The sequence below is a fragment of the Myotis nattereri genome (assembly GCF_964212035.1).
Source record: "Myotis nattereri genome assembly, chromosome: 3".
Lineage (NCBI taxonomy): Eukaryota > Metazoa > Chordata > Mammalia > Chiroptera > Vespertilionidae > Myotis > Myotis nattereri.
This window is the reverse complement of record NC_138077.1, coordinates 103,008,210-103,029,504: the sequence shown is the minus strand read 5'-3', so window position 1 is coordinate 103,029,504 and position 21,295 is coordinate 103,008,210. Positions and strand designations below refer to the sequence as shown.

The window sequence follows — 21,295 nt, the reverse complement described above, 5'->3', positions numbered from 1 at the left end:
AAGAACAAGAAAATTCTCCAGAAGAGATAAATTAAATGGAGATAAGAAATTTATCAGATATAGAGTTTCATAATAATGATGGTAAATATGCTCAACAGCATGAGACAAGATATAGTAACCCTGAAAAAGAATAGTTGAAAATAAAGAATGAATGGGACTAATAAAGAACACATTGGAAGGAATACACAGCAGATTAGGGGAAGCTGAGGATTGGGTCAGTGAATTAGAAGATGGGGTAGAAAAAAATCAATCAGAGAACCAAAAAGAAAAAATAATTATAAAACAGGAGGACAGCTTCAGGGAGCTGTGGGACAACATGCAACATACAATATTTGCATAATAGGTGTGCCAGAAGTAGAAGAAAGGGAGGAAGGGATAGAGAATGTGTTTGAAGAATAGCAGAATACTTCCCTACCCTGGTGAAGGAAAAAGTCACACAAGTCAGAAGGCACAGAAAGTTCCAACAAAGAACCCAAACAGTCCCATGCCAAGACACATAATATTTAAAATGCCAAAAATTAAAGACAAAGAGAGAATCTTAAAGGCAGCAGGAGACAAGCAATTTGTTACCTACAAAAGAGCTCCCATAAGGCTGTCAGCTGATTTCTCATCAGAAACTGTATAGACCAGACGGGAATGGCATGAAGTACTCAAGGTAATAGAAAGCAAGCATCTAAAACCAAGATTACTATATCCAACAAACCTATCATTCAAAATACAGTGTGAAATAAAGCTCTTTATGAGCTTCCCAGGCAAAAAATGCCTAAAGAAGTTTATCACTACCAAGCCAGCATTGCAAGAAATGCTGAAGGAACTGCTGCAATGAGAAGAAGAAATAGAGAGAGAAACCTAGGAATACAGAATTAAAATGACAACAAATTAGTATCCTATATAATAAAAGCCTAAAAGCTAAGTGTCCGGTTGTTCCATCATCTGTTCAACCAATCAAAGTGCAATATGCTACTGATATGCTAAGTCTGCTCAACCACTCGCTATGACCACCAGGGGGCCAACAGTCGACTAGTCAACCAGTCGCTATGACTGGTAGGTCAGACGCTCCCACTGGTAGGTTAGCTTGCTGCTAGAGTCCGGCTGATCGGAAATGAGGAAATGAGCAAGATGGGCTGGACACGCCCTGGATCCCTCCTGCAGTCCCTCCCTGGCTGGCCAACCTCCTGCGTCCCTCTCTAGCTGCAATTGTGCACCAGTGGGGTCCCTTGGCCTGGCCTGTGCCCTCTTGCAATCTGGGCTGAGGGACCTCCCCTGCCCTGCCCCCGAGTGTATGGTTTCATGCACTAGGCCTCTAGCCTATCAATAATAACCTTAAATGTAAATGGATTAAACGTTCCAATCAAAAGACACAGGGTAGCTGAATAGATACAAAAACATGACCCAACTATATGCTATCTACAAGAGACCCACCTCAGAACAAAAGACTCACACAGGATGACAGTGAAGGGATGGCAAAAAAATTTCCATGCACATGGAAAAGAAAAAAAGTTGGGATAGCAATACTCATATCTGACAAAACAGACTTCAAAATGAATGCCATTATCAGAGACAACAATGATCTTGACATAATACTAAAGCAATCGATCCAACAAGAGGACATAATCCTGGTAAACATATATGCACTCAATTTAGGAGCACCTCAATATATAAAACTTCTAGAGGACTTTAAAGGAGTGATTGACAACAATCCTATCTAATAATAGACAAACATGGTAATTGACTGTACCTTCACTACACCTCACATTGGCTAATCAGTGAGATACGCAAATAAACCCAGCCAAGATGGCGGCCGGCAGCCACGCAGTTGAAGTGAGCAGGAGGCTTGCTTGCTTCAGTCATGGAGGAAGCCAAGGTTCCCCACCTGCTGTGGCCCGGCTCTGAGCTCCAAAAGCAGCAAAGTTTCAATTATAGAAGCTAAACAAACCCCAGATACCTGCTTTCAGCAGGACGTGGCCTCAGAGCTGGAGCGAGCAGGAGCCTGGCTCTCAGCTCCAGTGACAGGAACAAAGTTTCAATTATAGAAGGTAAATAAATCCCAGAATTTAAAAAAAAAAAAAAGAATAAAAGGAGAGGCTGGGAGCTTCAGTCACTGGCCAGCCTGAAAATGGCCCTCAGTCCCTCACCCAAATTGGCCAGGCACCCCAGTGGGGACCCCCACCCTAAAGGGGGTGTGGCCAGCCTGAAAACAGCCATCAGCCCCTCATCCAGGCTGGCCAGGCACCCCAGTGGGGACCCTCACCCTGAAGGGGGTATGACCAGCTGCAAACACCCATCAGCCCCTCACCCAGGTTGGCCAGGCACCCCAGTAGGACCCCCACCCTGATCTGGGACACGCTTCAGGGCAAACCAGCCGGCCCCCACCCATGCACCAGGCCTCTATCCTATATAGTAAAAGGGTAATATGCAAACTGACCCTAAGAGCAGAACGACTGGGAATGACTGGTCACTATGACACACACTGACCACCAGGGGGCAGACGCTCAATGCAGGAGCTGCCCTCTGGTGGTCAGAGCACTCTCACAGAGGGGAGCTCTGCTCAGCCACAAGCCAGGCTGATGGCTGCCAGTACAGCAGTGGTGGTGGGAGCCTCTCCTGCCTTCTCAGCAGCGCTAAGGATGTCCGACTGCAGCTTAGGTCTGCTCCCTGCTGGCAAGTGGACATCCCCCGAGGGCTGCCGGGCTGCCAGAGGAATGTCTGATTGCCATCTTAGGCCCAATCCCCAGGGGAGCAGGCCTAAGTCAGCAGGTGGTCATCCTCCGAGGGGTCCCAGACTGCAAGAGGGCACAGGTCAGGCTGAGGGACCCCCTCCCCACCCCCGAGTGCACACATTTTTGTGCACCGGGCCTCTAGTAGTCACAATAGGGGATTTTAACATCCTTCTGACTTCACTGGATAGATCTTCCAGACAAAAACTTAACAGGGAAAAAGTGACTGTAAAGGACAGACTGGATCAGATGGATTTAATCAACATTTATAGAACATTTCACCCCAGAACTACAGAATATACATTCTTTTCACTTGCATTGGGTCATTCACAATGATAGATCACATGTTAGGACACAAGACAAGTCTCTACAAGTTCAAGAAGATTCAAATCATATCAAGCATCTTCTCAGATCATAGTGGAATTTTAACTACAGTAAAAACACCGCAAAACATTCAAACACATGGAGGCTTAATAGCATGTTATTAAATCATGAATGGGCTACCAATGAGATCAAGAAAGAAATAAAAAATTTCCTGGAAACAAATGAAGATGAACACACAACAACCCAAAATGTCAATGAAAACACAACAATCCAAACCCTATGGGACACAGGAAATGCAGTCCTTAGAGGGAAGCTCATAGCACTACAGGCCTACTTCAAAATTTAATCATAAACTATTTAACCCTACCACTTGAAGAACTAGAAAGAGAACAGAAAGAAAATCCTAGAGTAAATAGAAGGACGGAAATAATAAAGGTTAGATCAGAAATAAATCACATAGAGACTAAAAATACAATACAAAAAAATCAATGACATCATAAGCTGGTTCTTTGAAAGGATAAACAAGATTGATGAACCATTAGCTATAGTCATCAGGAAACAGAGAGGACCCAATGAAATAAAATCAGAAATGAAGGTGGAGAAGTAACCACTGACATTATGGAAATACAAAGAATTAAAAAAAATACTTTGAACAACTATATGCCAACAAGCTGAACAATTTGGATGAAATGGACAAATTCCTAGAAAAATACGATCTCCCAAAACTCAATCAGAAAGAATCAGAAAAAGGGGAATAGGCCAATAACAGCTGATGAAATAGAAGCAGTAATCAAAAAAGATCCCAGCAAACAAAAGCTGGAGTCTGGATGGCTTCACAAGGGAGTTTTACCAACCATTCAAGGAAGAACTAATACCTATATTCCTCAAGCTGTTCAAAAAAATTCAAGAGGAAAGAACATTCCAAGCTCTTTTTATGAGGCCAGCATTATTCATATTCCAAAACTAGATAAAGGCACTGCAAAGAAAGAGAATTGCAGGCCAGTATCCCTGATGGACATAGATGATGATATCCTAAACAAATTATTAGCAAATGGGATCCAGCAATATATTAAAAAAATCACACACCATGACCAAGTGGTATTTATTCCAGGGATGCAAGACTGGTACAATATTTACAAATCAATAAACGTGATACATCACATAACTTGAAAGACAAAAATCACATGATCATATCAATCGATGCAGAAAAAGCAGTTGACAAAATCCAACACCCATTTTTGATAAAAACTCACAGCAAAGTGGGAATAGAGGGGGCATATTTCAACATGATAAAGGCCATGTACAGGCTGTCCTCGGGTTACGTCGGACTCCACATACGTCATTTCATGGTTATGTTGCCATCTCCCATTTATTGTATTTATAAAAAAAAAAAGCTCTGTCATTTCGACGTATGTACATAAGTGCTTTATATTTTTTATTATTTATTTACCACAATGAAGGTCAGGAATTGTTTTCTTTTAATTTTTTTTTCTTTCTGTTTCATTTCATTACTGCTGTGTATGCTCCTTGTGAGTGACGTAGGTGGTTTCCGACTTACGGCAAAAATCGTGTTACGTTGCACCGTAGGAACGGATTCCTGAAGTAACCTGAGGACCTACTGTATGACAAACCTACAGTGAATATCATACTCAATGGGCAAATACTAAAACCATATCCCCTAAGAACAGGAAGAAGTCAGAGGTGTAAGCTTTCACCATTCATATTTAACATAGTACTGGATGTCCTACCCACAGCAGTCAGACAAATAGAATAATCAAAAGGCATCCAAAGTAGAAAGGAGGAAGTAAAACTCTCATTCACAGGTGACATGATATTGTACATAGAAAACCCTAAAAACTCCACCAAAAAACTACTAGATTTAATTATTGAATTTGGCAATGTAGCAGAATACAAAATCAACACCCAAAAATTGATGGCTTTTTTACACACCAATAATAAATTCTCAGAAAGAGAAACTAAATAAACAATCCCATTTACCATTGTAACAAAACAAAAAAATTTAAGATAGTTAGGAATAATCTTAACCAAAGAGGTAAAAGACTTGTACTTGGAAAACTACAGGATGTTGAAAAAAGAGAAGATATAAACAAGTGTAAGAATATACCATGTTCATGGATTGCTAGAATTAACATCATTAAAATGTCCACACTTTCCAAAGCAATCTACAGATTCAATGCAATTCCCATTAAAATACCAGCAGCATATTTCACATTTCTAGAATAAACACACTAAAAATTTCTATGGAACCAAAAAAGATCCCAAATAGCCTTAGCAATCTTGAGAAAGAAGAATATACAGTTGGAGGGATCACAATAACGTATATAGTTATACTACAAAGCCACCGTAATCAAAACAGCCTGGTACTGGCACAAGAACAGGCGTTTAGATCAATGGAACTGAACAGAGATCTCAGAAATTAACCCAAGCGATTATGCTCAATATTTGACAAAGGAGGCAAGAACATACAATGGAGTAAAGGCAGTCTCTTCAATAAATGGCGTTGGGAAAATATGATAGATACATGCAAAAAGATAAAGCTAGACCACTAATTTTCACCATATACAAGAATAAACTCAAAATGGATAAAAGACTTAAATGTAAGTCGGGAAACCATAAAAATCCTATAAGAAACCATAGGCAGCAACATATCTGACATCTCTCCTAGCAATATGTTTACCAATACATCTCCCAGGGCAGTGGTTGGCAAATTGCGGCTCGCTAGCCACATGCGGCTCTTTGACCCCTTGAGTGTGGCTCTTCCACAAAATACCATGTGGGGTGCGCATGTACAGGGCGATTGAAACTTTGTGGCTCATGCGCAGAAGTCGGTATTTTGTGGAAGAGCCACACTCAAGGGGCCAAAGAGCCACATGTGGCTCGCGAGCCGCAGTTTGCCCACCACTGTCCTAGGGCAAAGGACACTAAGGAGAAAATAAGCACATGTGACTACATCGAAATAAAAGCTTCTGCAGAGCAAAAGAAACCATCAACAAAATGAAAAGGAAACCCACTGTATGGGAGGACATACTTGGCAATGATGCATCTGATAAAGGGTTAATATCCAAAATATATAGGGAACTCATACAACTTAACAAAAGACAAACAATCCAATTAAAAAATGGACAAAAGTCTAAATAGACACTTCTCCAAGGGGATATACAGATGGCCAAGAGAAATATAAAAAAATCCACAAATTCACTGATCATCAGAGAGATGTAAATTAAAACAGCAATGTGGTATCACCTCACACCTGCCAGACTGGCTCCCATCAACAAATCAACAAGTGACAAGTGCTGGTGAGGGTGTGGATAAAAGGGAACCCTACTACACTGCTGGTGGGAATGCAGACTGGAATAGCCATTATTGAAAACAGTATGGAATTTCCTCAGAAAATTAAATTTGGAAATGCCATTTGATCCAGTGATTCCACTTCTGGAATATATCCTAAGAAACCTAAAACACCAATCAGAAAGAATATATGTACCCTTATGTTCATAGCAGCACAATTTACAATGGCTAAGTACCCATCAGTAGATGAGTGCTGCAGTAAATAAAAATGATCTCTTACTCTTTGAGTCAGCATGGACGGACCTGGAAAGTGTGTGATGCTACTAAGCGAAATAAGCCAGTCAGAGAAAGACAAGTATCACATAATCTCACTCATATGTGGAATGTAATGATCAAAATAAACCTATGAACAAAATAGATCCTAGACATAGAAGCATAGAACAGAATGGAGAGTCTCAGAGGGAAGGCTAGGAAGGATTGGTGGGTGGGAAATGATGGGGTTAGTGGGGGAAGTAAGGGAACATATGTAATACTTTCAACAACAAATATTTTTTTAAAAAGAATTCATGCCCTTTGTTCTTTGTTACGATGCTATATTACTTGGCCTTGTACATTACTAGTAAGGTTCAATTGTTAGTCTTAGTGATATCATGGCCTAAACCTTTTGTTAGGTGGGACAGGAGTGGATTTAGATAAAAAATAGTGAGGCAGGTTGCTCTTTCCATGACATATTTAGTGTGTTAAGATCCTTTGTTTTGCTATTCGCCCATAAAACATTTGTGGAGAAACTTCACTGTGCCATTTCCTTACTAGGCTGGGACACAGTTGGTTCTTTTGAGGGTTTAATAGTCTAGGTCTAAGTCTGCGTTATTTTTACTCATGTGGCCTCTCAAGTATTTACAATTTCTCATACCACTTTGACTAGACTAACAAACTGAACATGACTTGCAATATGGTAAATTTATGGTTTATGGAGGAAAATTAGTACATAACTAATCAGCAGACCAACACTCAGAAAGTCTTGGTATAATACCCAATGATTAGACAAAAAGTTTACATTATATATTAAGTTAAAAACTTCAAGTTAAAATAAATTATTTTAAGGAGATACTTATTCTTTTCTGAAAATAATTGTATAGTCTGTTTTTTTGTGGGACAGGGAGCTGAAAAATGACTTTCCTAGGTGGCACTGGTGATGAGGACTGACTGCTTCAGTATTCAAACTCTTCATAGACTTAGTGATAGCAGGGATACTTAACCGGAGTCCTGGGTTTTATTTGCATCTCATACCATAGCCTTTCTCTTCCTTTTTTCACTTCTATAAAGGTGGTTCTTGCAGAGATATTTATAATAGGGAAAGAGGCAGTGAGATCCTTGTGCTGAAGCAGACAGGAATTTTCAGGGGACAGGAAAGAGAGAGTATTAAACACTACAGCTAACCCCAAAGACACTCAACTGATTCTAATATTGTTTTATATATTCCATTTTTGTCAGTACATGCGGAGTTCTCAGGGTTTGGTCAAGAATTTGTGTCAAATCAGTAAATAGTGGTTGACTTCTGATGAGAGTAGGATCCTTTTCAAATTTCTATAAAGAAAATAGAAATGTCACTTCTTAAGTTACAATATGCCCAGAGATTATGTTATAAGTGTCATTTCCTAGAGAAGAAAGAGTGAGGTGTAAAGCTCTGTCTTTGTGTATTAGAATGAAATCTAGGTGCTGCGGCACACAGAGTATCCCTAGCATCTAGAATCATGGCCTCCATGTGGTGAGCAATCAGCATTTGCTGAAAGAATGTATGACTGAAATACCTCTAGAATAAGAATTATATTTCATTCATCCTCTGTAGTTGGATGGAAATGTTCCTTAGATAAAGCCCCTTGTGAGCTCACCTACCAACCTTTTACTTCAGGGCTGGACTCACTGGAAGATCCTCTAAGCCAGTGGTGGTTGTGGTGTGTGTGGGGGGAATGTCTGGCCCACAGGCCTTATAAGACCTGCAAAATCATTTGGTCTGGCCCTGCCAAGACATTAGGGGTGAGTTAATTAAATGTTTGACCAATTATAGCAGGCTTTTATTTTTGTAATCATATATGAGCATTTATTCCAATACTGTCAGCAGTATGGGAGAGCAGGCTAATTTTTAAGTTGATAATTGTGTCAGGCCCATGAATTATGTCATAAATATCTAAATGGCCCTAGACCAGTGGTTCTCAACCTTCCTAATGCCGCAACCCTTTAATACAGTTCCTCATGTTGTGGTGACCCCCAATTTCATTGTTACAAATTGAACATAATTAAAGCATAGTGATTAATCACAAAAAACAATATGTAATTATATATGTGTTTTCTGATGGTCTTAGGTGACCCTTGTGAAAGGGTCATTTGACCCCCAAAGGGGTCGCAACCTACAGGTTGAGAACCACTGCCCTAGACAGAAAAACCTCTTAGCAGAGATTCCGCACCCCTGCTCTAAGCAATAGCTGAGTCCTGCTTTCCAGTCAGGTATCTCCCTGCCACAATAAAAGAGAAGTTGGCACTTTTCAAGTCTGCCTGTGTAAACCATTCCTATAGTCCAATGACATGATAAAATAAGCATGTGATCCTGGAACACTGAAAATCAGATTCTTCTTCCAAGTGACCACACCGATGTATATACAGTTGACCCTTGAACAACACAGGGATTAGGGGCACCAAATCCTGTGTAGTTGAAAATCCAGGTATATCTTTTGAACCCCCCAAAATTTAACTATTATATGCCTACTGTTGACTAGAAAGCATTGCCATTAATATTAACGGTCAAGTAACGCATATTTTGTATGGATTATATACAGTATTCTTGAAACAAAGTAAGCTAAAGTAGAGGAAATTTTATTAAGAAAATCATAATGGGGTAGAACCAAGATGGTGGCATAGGTAAACACTGGTACTCGCTGCCTCCCACAACTACATCAAAATTACAACTAAAATGCAGAACAACTGTCACTCAGAACCACCTGAAATCTGGCTGAATGGAAGCCCTACAACTACAGAAGTAAAGAAAGTGCATCGTGACTGGTAGGGAGTGGCGGAGTCATAGGATGGGCTGGTTCGACACCCACGTATGGCGTTTTTTTAATCAGGAGGGATATCTTGGTTGTAGAATCCTCCTTTGAGAAGCAAGGGGTTCCAGCCCCACATGAGACCCCCAGACCAGGGTTCCAGAGCTGAGACGAGAAGTCCCCGTAACTTTGGGCTGTAAAAACCAGGGGGATTGTGGCTGAGAGACACAGAGGCTGCTGGAGACCCATGAACTTGCTCCCTCTGAGCACCAGAGCTGAGCAACAGCTTTGAGGGTTCCAGGGGTATATGTGGAGGAACTGGATTGTCTGGCATTGGGGCAGGAACTCGAGGTTGGCTTTCTCCCAGATGGGGGTGCTTGCAGGGCTCATTGTTCCTGAGTTGGGACCTCCTCTGTCATAGAGCTAGCAGCCATATCTGAGTTTTCATCAGGCTGACTCTCAGTGTTCGCTCGGTCCTGGTGATTCCCTGGAACCCTGCCCCTTCCAACTTGAATCCACACCCAAGCTCTTTGCAGTAGCTTTTCCATATGAATGGCCTGTCATGGCTCAGGCTTCAGACTTTGCTAAAATCTCTAAAATAAGCAGCAGCTGGTGTCAGTGTGCCCCATACCTATGAATAAGAAGCCCAAGACCTGGCACTAACTAGCCTTCCTTGCTTCCCAGCTTGGCCTCACCTGGGCACTTCCAAGCCCAATACAAGTAGCAGTCATCTGGAGATTATTCAGTAGCTCCTGTCGGGTGGTCCCAGGCAGTGGTTGACTTTTTATCTCCTGGGGAAAATTTTTATTTTTTCTTCTAAATGTTCTTTCCTGGTGGACATCTTCAAACCATACCAGGTTACAACTCTACATATCCACAAGTGACATACGTAATGGGTAGAGTCAGTGACCTCCAAAGTCCCACTTAAGCAAGTCTTGCTTCATAATGATATCTTCTGCAAAGCAGCTCTTCCACTGTAGTTGTACCTCATCCTCACAGCCAAATGGCCTGGAGGTCAATTCCTTCCAGTGACACCAACAGCACTCATGGCTCAACTGCATTAAGACTATGCACACAGCCCACATAGGGGTGCACCTAGAATGCCCAGCTCAGGTGACTGGGGAGGCTTAGCCTCTGGGCCCTACAAGACACCTTGTTCATATGGCTGCTCTACCAATTTCAGGAGACATAGCAGCTCTACCCAGTACATGCCAATGTTTGACCCAGGTTGCTGGCTCGAAGCCCAGTAGGGGGCATGCAAGCAGCAGCTGATCAATAATTCTCTCTCATCATTGATGTTTCCATCTCTCTCTCTCCCTCTCCCTTCCTCTCTGAAATCAATAAAAACATATTTTTAAAAAATATATTTCTGGACTAAATGGATTGCATGAGATTGGTTGAATATGCTGACAGTGTGGATATGTCCCATTTCCCCTGTGTACAATTTAAATTTATAATGTTTAAAGTATTTTAAATAATAGAGTTGACTAGTCATAGACCACAATAAGTAACATGAACTCAAATGTTTGCTATGCATAGGATAGATGTTTTTGTAGCTTATCATTCCTTTAAAAGGAAAATAAATATCTTATTAGGTAATTAAAGGGTTAATTTATCCCAATAACAACAAAGATAAAAAGCTTTTTACCTGTATAAGTATATGTAGAAATAGCTACTAACTGTGTATCTTTGCACACTTGCAATTGCAGACAAAAATGGATTCATGAATATTATTGTAATAATTAACTATCACTTTTAGAGGCAATTTTGACATGCACTTACAAGTATTTGAAATGTTTGTACTGGGTGAATACCTTAAGCATGTTCTTTGCTATCTCCTCATCACAGATATATTGTTCTGGAAATAATAATCATCCCTGGTAAAATTTCCGATTTGGATCCCAGAATCAACATGAGCAAATGTATTACAATAAACACCAGTTACAGTTCTCAAACAAAAAGCGAGAAAATGAGGACAGTCCAGTGTTACTTGGCATTGTTGCTGCCCAATTCTGACATCTCCTATTCCGTCCTCATGCAACATGCACACACACTCAGGTTCTCTCCAGAAGAGCTGTTTCCCATGCACACACACTCAGGTTTCCATGGAGTTACTCTTGCCCATGCACACACACTCAGGTTCTCCATAGAGACGCTGTTTCCTTACCTGCCTCTAGAGCTTCCTCTGCAAGTGGACAGCTCTCATTTCAGAATGTCTCACTGTGGGCTCCCAATTAAGACTGTTACACACAGAGTTCTTGTTTGTCTTCAAGAGCAGATGAAAACCAGGAACTTGTCAGAAACCACGAGATAATAGGTTGAGTGTCACCGCCGACTTGGCCAATTATAGCTTACTCTCGGCTGGACATGGAAACAAAAAGGAAAGAGATGTTAGGGTCCCTGTGGTGTCAGGCAGCCTCTGTGCTAGTTTCTTCCCTCAGTGATCCAATTCCTTCCTGACATTTTCTACTACTTTTTTCACCTCTTCACATCATCTGGCAAATAAACTACCAGGCAACCATTTAAATATGTTTTCTTTTTAAACTTTGCATTGCCAAATTCATGCGGTAGGAGATGGAGCACTGATGGGAAGAACTGAGAGAGGTGAGGTGTGGTTCTCTCAGAAACACCCTCCTAGAGGAAACCATCAACAGTCATACAACCTAGCATGTCCACAAATGGGTGGTTTTCGGGGTTACCTGGAAATGTGAAATTAGTGGTTGGGTAAAGAAACATTTTGACACCAGTGACCACATCTGTTAGATAAAAGGTGCTGCTGTTGTTTTTCTTCCACATTAATTTGAGCATTTCTGACAAAAAGATCATGAGTAGGACTTCAGGTAGACTCATCATGTGTTAATTTTGCTAAATTTGTGCTGCTGATGTTATTGTTTTGAAGTGAGAAGCAGGACACCTTCACATTATTAGTTCCTTTCAAGTCCTGTGATAGAACTGTGACGCCCTGCAGAGCGTGCCCTGTCTTTTCCATGGAATAATTGAATTTTGGCTTAAAAGGCCAAATCAGTGTGTGTGACTCAGAGCCAGATAAGAACCAGATAAGAAAGAAAGCAAACTGCTCTGAGAAGCTCTTCATGAGGTTCCTGTACTTCAGGTGTGTTCCCTCAGATTGTTCCTTTGCCAAATTCTGGGCTAACAGTGAACTTGTATAGTTCCCATTCAATTTAAAAACATAATATACACAATTACAGTTATAATAATCAGTAGTATTTATTCTCTGCTTATGAGATTGCCGCTGGTGTTCTAGATCCTTGTGTGTACCTTCTGTGGTAGGCGGTGTTCCAGACCCTGGAGGTGTAGGTGCGACTAAATCCAACCCAGTCTCTTCCCTTAGGAAGTGCATTTTCTTATGTTATGTTTCACATACAAACCTATTAGTCACTGTCGATCCATTGAACAGACTCAGCAGAGGCCCCGAGGGACCCATAGCTGATTTAGGGAGGTTCCCCATTTGGCTTTGCTGGAGGGCCCATATGGTCCACACTGCTGCTTAGACTAAAGGGGTTGGGAACACTAGTGTGCATTCTGAGGCTTGCTGGTTTCAGCTGCAGTGAGATCTGTCAGGTAGACAGACAGATGGAAGAACAAGCATCAGGGCCTGGTTATTGCCAGGACACACTGCAGAGTCCTTCAGATGTAAACATTGCTGATTAAATGGAGGATTTGGCAGTGCCAGTTGCAGCTCTCAAGGCTTCATGATTTATAGTAGGAGACGCTATTTATTCTGATGGTCTCAGAAACACCCAGTAGTCATCCCCATGCTCGCCCTCGCCGGGGCTTTTTGCCTTCTCCATGGGGCACTCCCTGCCTGCTACTGAGTATGGGGAGGGAGTTACCATTTCTTCACTGGAGCTGTTGTTTTCCACTTGGGAGTAGGACAGTGATGGCGAACCTTTTGAGCTCGGCGTGTCAGCATTTTGAAAAACCCTAACTTAACTCTGGTGCTGTGTCACATATAGAAATTTTTTGATATTTGCAACCATAGTAAAACAAAGATTTATATTTTTGATATTTATTTTATATATTTAAATGTCATTTAACAAAGAAAAATCAACCAAAAAAATGAGTTCACGTGTCACCTCTGACACGCGTGTCATAGGTTCGCCATCCCTGGAATAGGAGTTGCAAAATCCAGGCCAAAAGGATAGTCCTAAATAGGTGTTCACCTGATGGCAGGTGGTCCAGACAGGTGAAGTCGGCCCTGGGTAAGGCCTTCAGGGGATGAGGAATTGTGGAGAAATAGAGAGCACATGGCCCACTCGGGGATCGGCTGCCACTCAGCGAGAGCTTCTCAGCATCCAGTGTTCCCTCCTCTGTGGCCGATCCACATCCGAGTGTAATCAGAACCTGCATGCTGCATGGGTTTGGCCGTTGTAAATACTTTATATGCTTTAACTCATCAAGTTTGCACAACAACTGCATGAACTGGGTTGGTTTCACTACTATCTCCTCCCCCACATTTTTATTACTAGTTGAGGAAACTGAGGTGCAGAGATGTGAGGTTAGGCCCCCCAGCCCCTGGAGCTGGGATTCAGACCTTGGCCAAACAGTTCCTGGGGCAGTGCTCTGATTTTGCATGTTGGTCTCTAAATCAGAGAATTTTCAAATTCATGAACTCCCAAAGGTTTGTAGGCCAAAACAAAACCTGACCGAGCCCTGCATCTTGCCCCGGGGTCTCTGGATGGTCCCCTTGCCTTGTGCTCCCCTGTGGACTCTGGAGCAGTTCTGACTCTTTTGGGTCATTGTTTATGTGCCTGACTGGCCATCAGCATCACCTGGGAAGCTTTAAAAATACACAAACACCCTACTTCAAATGAACTGAACCAGTCCTTGTGTTTTTGGCTCAGGAATCTGTTTTCAAAAGTGTCTAGATAATTCAGAAATGTGGCCAGGTGTGAACACCCTGCCTTCCTGTTTGGAACCTTTGATCTTATAACAAACACGTGGAGGAACTTTTATCTTCTATGTAAATGCCCTACCACCCAACTTGTTTTATTCAGCTCACTGCTACTGCCATAGCTTCAGATAGCCATGGACCCTGTGCTGTAAGACAGAAACTTTGATGATTAGAGTATTAGCAGGGTAGTACGAATGAGAACAGAGGCTCATAGAGAGACCTAGAAAGAGTAAGGCTAGAGCAGCTACAGATTAGATGAGACCCGAGGAGGAAGGAAGAATATCAAAGGAAGAATATGCAACAAAAACAATGATGCCTGATTTCCTCTGAGGCATTTAGATTTACATTTCTGACTATCTTCTTTTATGGTTTTTGTCCCCACTTGATGTCAGTGAATGATATAAATTGGTTTTCACAATGTCTGCTGTTAATCCCTCTTAGCAGAAAAGTCTCAGGGGCGGAATCTTCCTTTTTTTATGTATCTCACTCTGTCATCTGGATTTTGAGAACTGGTCCCTGCTATCCCACTCTGTGGGACATGGGTAGACTTATTTGTGAATGACTCACATATTTCAGTGCAGGATTTAAAATCTGCCTGCCACCCTTTCATACTTCCTCAGGGTTTATGCTGGGCATTTTGTGGATATGCTAAAATACGAAATTAGCTTGTACACATTTTTTCTCTATTTGAATTGGAAATAAGTATCTTATTGTTTGTAAAAATATTTTACACTGTTTATTGGTATATTCATGTATTTTTAAAATTAGATGCTTCCTTTAACAACACAACTCAGCTTTATTGAACAATAAATAATAAAGCAATGACAGTAATTCTAAAGTAACAAAAAGGAAAGAGCTGAAATAATCAGTGTCTTCTTTTTTTCTGGGATGTTTTGATTTATGCTAAGTAGTTCTATGCTTCCTCAACTGCATCCTGTATTGTTTTGTGGAACCCTTGGACTAAAGCACGGTGGCATGTCAACACGATTCATCTTCCTGAAAACCGTCTACTACCCCTGATGTGACTGCCACCCAGCCCACCACACGTGCTCACAGACACGCATTTCCTTTCTCCAGAACTGCTTGCAGGCCAGACGCCTCCTTGTCAGGAATAAAGCTGGTTATATATAAACATCCCTTGTGTATTTGGACTACAAATAGAGTGAGTTTAGCACACGTAATCCCCAAATATGTCTGCTGTTGTTTCCAATCTGTTTCCGTCCAGCCTGTCATCAGCTGCCCTTACAGCGGCTCTTTTCCTTCCTGGTGTTCTGTGAATGGTTCGTTTTGTTCCTTACCCCCAATCATTTTTAAGTCAGTACCAAACCAACCGTATTGTCATTGCCTTGTTACAGATTTCCTCCTTTGTTTTATTGGACAGTAAGACACACAAGTGCACTTTGCTTTGCCCCCACGTGCTGTCTCAGACTTATCCATGTTAGCCCTGTACCTTGTTAGTTAGTTTTTCATGACTTTGTGGTTATTTAATCAACCCCTATGGATGGGCATTTTGATAGGTTTGAACATTTTCTTTTTCTTATTGAATTTATTGGGGTGACAATTATATAGGTTTCAGGTATACAATTTTATAATACATCATCTGTATATTGTATTTCAAAGAGTTTATTTTAACCCTAGGATCTATTTACTGAGTCATGCCATGAAAAAAAAGAACGTTTCAAAAAAAGGTTTTGCCGGCAAGTTATAAGTGTGTGTGTGTGTGTGTGTGTGTGTGTGCGCGCGCGCGTGCGGGAGCATAGCTGCAGGCAGGACCACTGGACATTGGGAAACATATTGGAATAAAAAAAAACACAGAGGATTTTAATATGAGGCCCAATATAAACATTTTATGAAAGTACCGAGATACTTAAAGGAAGTGAGTTGGCCAGTTGCCCTCTAACAGGATCTGTGAAGGTGCTGGTATCCGAAGTGGTTCTCACTGTGTGGCTCTCTTATTTCTAGAATGGGTTGAAAGTCAATCTGGGAATAAAAGAATGGTGTGAACAAAGGCATGATGGGAGGAAAGTCAGCAGAGATAGGTGGTCGGTTGAATGTGGAGATCCCAGATACCATGAGGGAGAGCTCCTAATTCAGTGTGTGGTTTTAGCTTGTAGTAAAATAATTGCAAGTGTGCTTTATAAGGTGTATTCTGGCAGGAACACATTGAATGCAGATGTGCCTTTGTGGACTGATTTGGTAGTGGAGGTGGTGGCAGGAATTATGTCATTAAAACATAATTAGTCACTATGTTGAAAAAAGATGCCTTTTTGTTTGCTTTTTGAGTTCTTGAGATGAGTGACAGGCACAGGAATTCATAGGCAATGTGGCCTTGTCTTTCCCTGAGAATTAGAATGGGGATACAAGTGTCTGGTGCATTAGCTCCACCTTCTGGTGGATTGACAGAGTAACAGTTTATAAAATGAATTGATCTGCGCAGTATTTCAGTATTTTGTACACAGCTTACAGAACCTCACTTTGGCATAGGCACTAACGTTGAGTCATGTGTTGAATACCTAACCCAATTAGTTGAAGTGTCCAAGCAGATTTCTGTGTTGCTACTATAAAATTTGGTTTTTGGTTTAACCTTAAGAATCAAAAGGAATGAATTTCAGTTGATATTATTGGCAAAGATTCGAAACTGAGAACTTTGTTATAAACGCAGAAACTTCAAAAAACTTGAGTGCACGTACTTCCTCTTCTCTGTGTGGATTTTTGGAAAGATGCTGAGGAAGCAGGAAAGGTGAAATACATCATTTCTCGTTATCTTCATCCTGCTTCTATCTATTCTCAAGACTCGCTTCATCCAACAGTCGCTTCTATGGAAGTGTCCCTGATACCTTGGGCGGTATTCGTATTCTTCCCACATGGACTGTGTTTACATTGTGCCCATCTAGAATGGGCAGTGGCTGTGCTTGATAGCTTACTGAGGTGTTCCCAGTGCCCACTACCGTAGCAGGCACTCAGAAATGTTTGTTTAGTGAGTATGTTACCAGTATATGGGAGAGGCAGATAGTATCCCCCAACTGTGTGCTCCTGTAGTTACAGATATGTGAAATGATGGAATTACTCTGAGAATAAGGACTGAATATTTTTAAATATAGTAGTGCTATCCCAGGGGCACTAAATTGTCTAACTGATGGTATCTGCCCTCTTCTGAGCTCCTTTTATACGTTTCTGAACCCCTGACTTGCATAATGATACAATTTAGGACAGGTAACTTAGAGGACAACACACTGCTTTATAAGACAGTTTTCTTATTTAGTGTTTTAACTGCCCAGCTTTTTAGTAAATCTTTAGAACAAGTTAGAAAAATGAGCCTTGAGAAATCACTGAAACTTGAGTTGGAATGAGACTTAAAAATGTAGAGAGTTACTTCATTCTCATTAGATAAACTTTCTCAGAGTTGTTCTGCTAAACAGATGCTGCTTGTTCATGCTGCAGGGCTGTGTGGGAGGACGGTTTTATGGAGTAGAGACTTCAGGGAGCTTCACGGGGAGTCAGAGGAAGTGCTGGGGTGACCTCATGCAGTTGTGTTTTTTTTTTTAAACCCGAAGAGCAAGCCACACCTGAAAGTATGTAGAATCAGTCTTTGTCCAGCGAACTGATATTAGCTAAGCACACTTGGGTGTACTTCCGGAATATGTGAGGGTTGTCTGATTATGCTTGGCAACTGAATTTTCCTGGCAGCCTAATAAGTTCTTTTTGATTTTAAGCAATTAATACTGTAGAGAACTTGTGTATTTTTTTATGGTTAATTTTTAAGTCATAATTTTTATACCTGGGGTCTAGAATAGTGGCTGTTCATGTATCTTTTGTTAATAACATGAGTTCAGGGTTATTTTTATGTTGTTTTAAGATGACCAATTGGCATAATCAGAACAAAGGACCAACAAGGCCAGTTCCTGTTTTTAGTCCTTGAAGGAGCCATTCGGGGAACAGCTGTGCTGAATGAGGCCATGTGGTTACGTGTGACTTAATCATGACAGGAAGGCTAAATTGGAACTCATATTCTCACGTAGGGTGGGGCTTCATCAGCTTTTCAGGAGCATCTCTGACTTCCTAGAGGTGACATTTAACTAACCCCCTGTTGTAGGTGGCCCACACCAGTACCCCATGTGGCTCTGCCTCTGACCAGCCTATTTGTTTAGTTGTCTCCATGGAGTCCTGTGCCTTGGAAGGGTGAATACAGCCACCATCTGTAAAATCTGAAATCATACCAATCAGAAATTTGGTACTTAGTAGTTAATAATGTTAAGAATGAATCATGATGGTTTTGTTTTGGAGGAAAGAAAGACTTTAAATTAGAATTTAGATTAAGTCTTACTCCAGGAAGCAAAAGCAGACAAAAATATCCAATTTGGGTGGGTTGTGGCATTAAACAAAACTGTTAGCAACAAGCACTAACCTACATGCCCTAGGAAGCATCCATTAGAGATGTGAGTTGAATAGCTGCTGATCCAGCATCCAAGGCGCACAGTTGTGTCAGGAAGCTGGATGGCAGAATCTTCCCAGTGAGGCTTCTCACTGGTGAAATGGCTCAATTCCTGGAGTTCTTTCTCCTTGTCTTAAGCTGCCTGTTAAATCCGAATGTAGACAAGAGCTTTCATTGTGTGCTGGAGTGTGGGGTCCTACGTCCTGGTTTGCCCACACTGTCCCAGTTTACTGGTGGAGCCAGCTTAGGGGCACTTTCTCTATCACATGTATCCAGGTTTTGATCATGAATTATGGAATGAAACGATGAAATATGCTTGATTGATTGGCCTAACTTAATGTCCTCCTAACTGTATTATCTTCCATGTTTATGAAGAAGTTATTGAGCCTTTGGTTAAGGCATTGGTTCTCAACCTTGACTGCACATTAGAATCACCTGGGAATCTTTTTAAAATCCTGATTTCTGGGCCTCATCCTCCAGAAATTCTGTTTCTTTGTTACTAATGTTGTAGCCCCACCCCATAACAAAGAAACAGAATTTCCGAAGGATGAGGCCCAGAAATCAGGATTTTAAAAAGATTCCCAGGTGATTCTAATGTGCAGCCAAGCTTGAGAACCACTGGGTTAAGGACTTCTCTACCTCAAGCCCAGCCTTAGCTGTAGTATTGTTGTGGCTTATTTGTGTTAATAGCATTTGGTAACATAAATAATTAGCAAGTCTTTTGGTAGTATCAGTGATACCTTCAGGGATGCATTGCCTTTCAATATGTAGCTGTGGTTAAAATCTGAGCTCTGGTGGGGCAGGGGCAGGCTAAAAGGGGTCAATGGGCTTAAAGGGAGACATATATAATACTTTCAACAGTACAGATTTAAAAGATGGAAATAATAAAATCAAGACTAGAAAGAAAAAAATCTGAACTCTGGAGCCACATGGCCCGAGTCCAGATCCCAGCAACAGTCTTTCTGAACTGCGTGGCCTTGGGAAAGGGATGTGGACTCTTCACCTCTGTCGTGAGGCTGGTGTTTCCCCCGGGGTTTGTCCAGATCCAGGTTGGGTGCTGATCACGGTGTTCGGTGCGTGGGGAGTGCCCAGTACACATTAGAGAACAGCCAGTCCGTGTTCAGTGTACTAGAAAAGAGTGTGCGAGGGCCTGGGAAAGAGCAGAAAAGTCAAGGCCTCAGGCAGTAGTTTTGTCAGTTTGAAATCATGGCAGTTGGTGTATTTTCTTCTCTCAGCCTGGCACACACCAAGAGGGGGTCCGTTCTGCCCTACTCTCAAATCCTTGCACATCCATGAGACCTCGCAGCCCAGCCCTGGATCTGAGCTCAGCCTGATGCAGGGCCAGGCAGGGCAGAGGCCTGGCTTGTCCGCCATTTCTGAGGGTAAATTGGCAGGGTTTGGTTAATGCGGGTGAGGAAAAGAGAGTGCGTAGAATGACTTGGGTTTCCAGTTCAGGTGCCTGGGTGGTGGTGATGCTGTTAACTAAGTTCCAGGGTAAGGAGCCCCCTTGGATAGGGTGGGGAAGAGAGTGATGCAATTCAGGCACAACAGCATGGACCCCTCGGCTTCCTAACCTGCCACCATCACTTCACTTCCTTGGCTAGTGTTCTTCAGATTTCTCATCTGTAAAATGGGAATAATAATAGGATACCTACTTCGTAGGATTGTTGTGGGGGCTAAAATGTTTAGGATAGTGACTGGTAGGCACTACATAAGATTTGATCATCATTATTGTCTTGCCTGTTTTTACCTCATAATTTTAGGGGTATGTGTGGGGCACGTATGGCAGTCTTTCAAATGGCATTTGCAGAGAACATATTAAACTTCAGAGCAGGTATCTAATGAAGCTTGGATCTAGACTTTATAGAAATCATTTACTCTTTTAATAATCTTTTGTGATTATGGAGATGTAGGAATAAAATTTTTTGCTTTATTTATTAATTTTTTATTAATATTGTATCCCTCTTCAAATTTATTTAGGGCTTATTGTATGTAGAGGCTTGGGTTTCTGTAGTGCTTGAAACCTTGGGTGTGTCCTTTTCTCTGACTACGGATGGCTCAGGAACCAGCATCCGAGTTCTCAGTGTGCTAACCCCAGGGGCAGTTGTCATACCGGGAGTATTGTTTCCTCCCACTATGTGGTGGATGCCAGATGTTTGGGAAAGTCTGAGGCAGTCTTGCACAGGGAAGACTTGTCCTGTGCTTCTCAGAGAAGTAGCCCATTAAATGTTCCCATGGGTGAAAAACCTGATTATAAATATTTAAGCCCATCATTTAATTCTATTTTTCTGTGCAAAATATATTTTTTTGCCTGGTCAAATATACATTGACCAAATCGCTACTAACGAGCGATTTAAAAATGTTTCTCAAGAACTGTTTCTCATTTTTTGAGAGCCATATTGCCAATGGTAATGACATAAGTGGCATTCACATAATTAAATAATAGAATGTAAGCATCTGAGTGGCGTTAATCAGCAAGTACTATTTTCTTATGGATCTGATATCAAATTACATATTACTTTATTATCCATTTCTCCCTTTCTATTTCTTCTTATGT

General features: G+C 41.4%; 1 protein-coding gene across 1 annotated transcript in view; it reads left to right on the top strand.

The window, feature by feature from the left end:
* Positions 1-21,295, top strand: part of MED12L (mediator complex subunit 12L) — a gene marked incomplete at its 3' end in the record, with an annotated part of 370,596 nt that overhangs the window by 208,446 nt on the left and 140,855 nt on the right. The gene's annotated exons all lie outside the window — the stretch shown is intronic.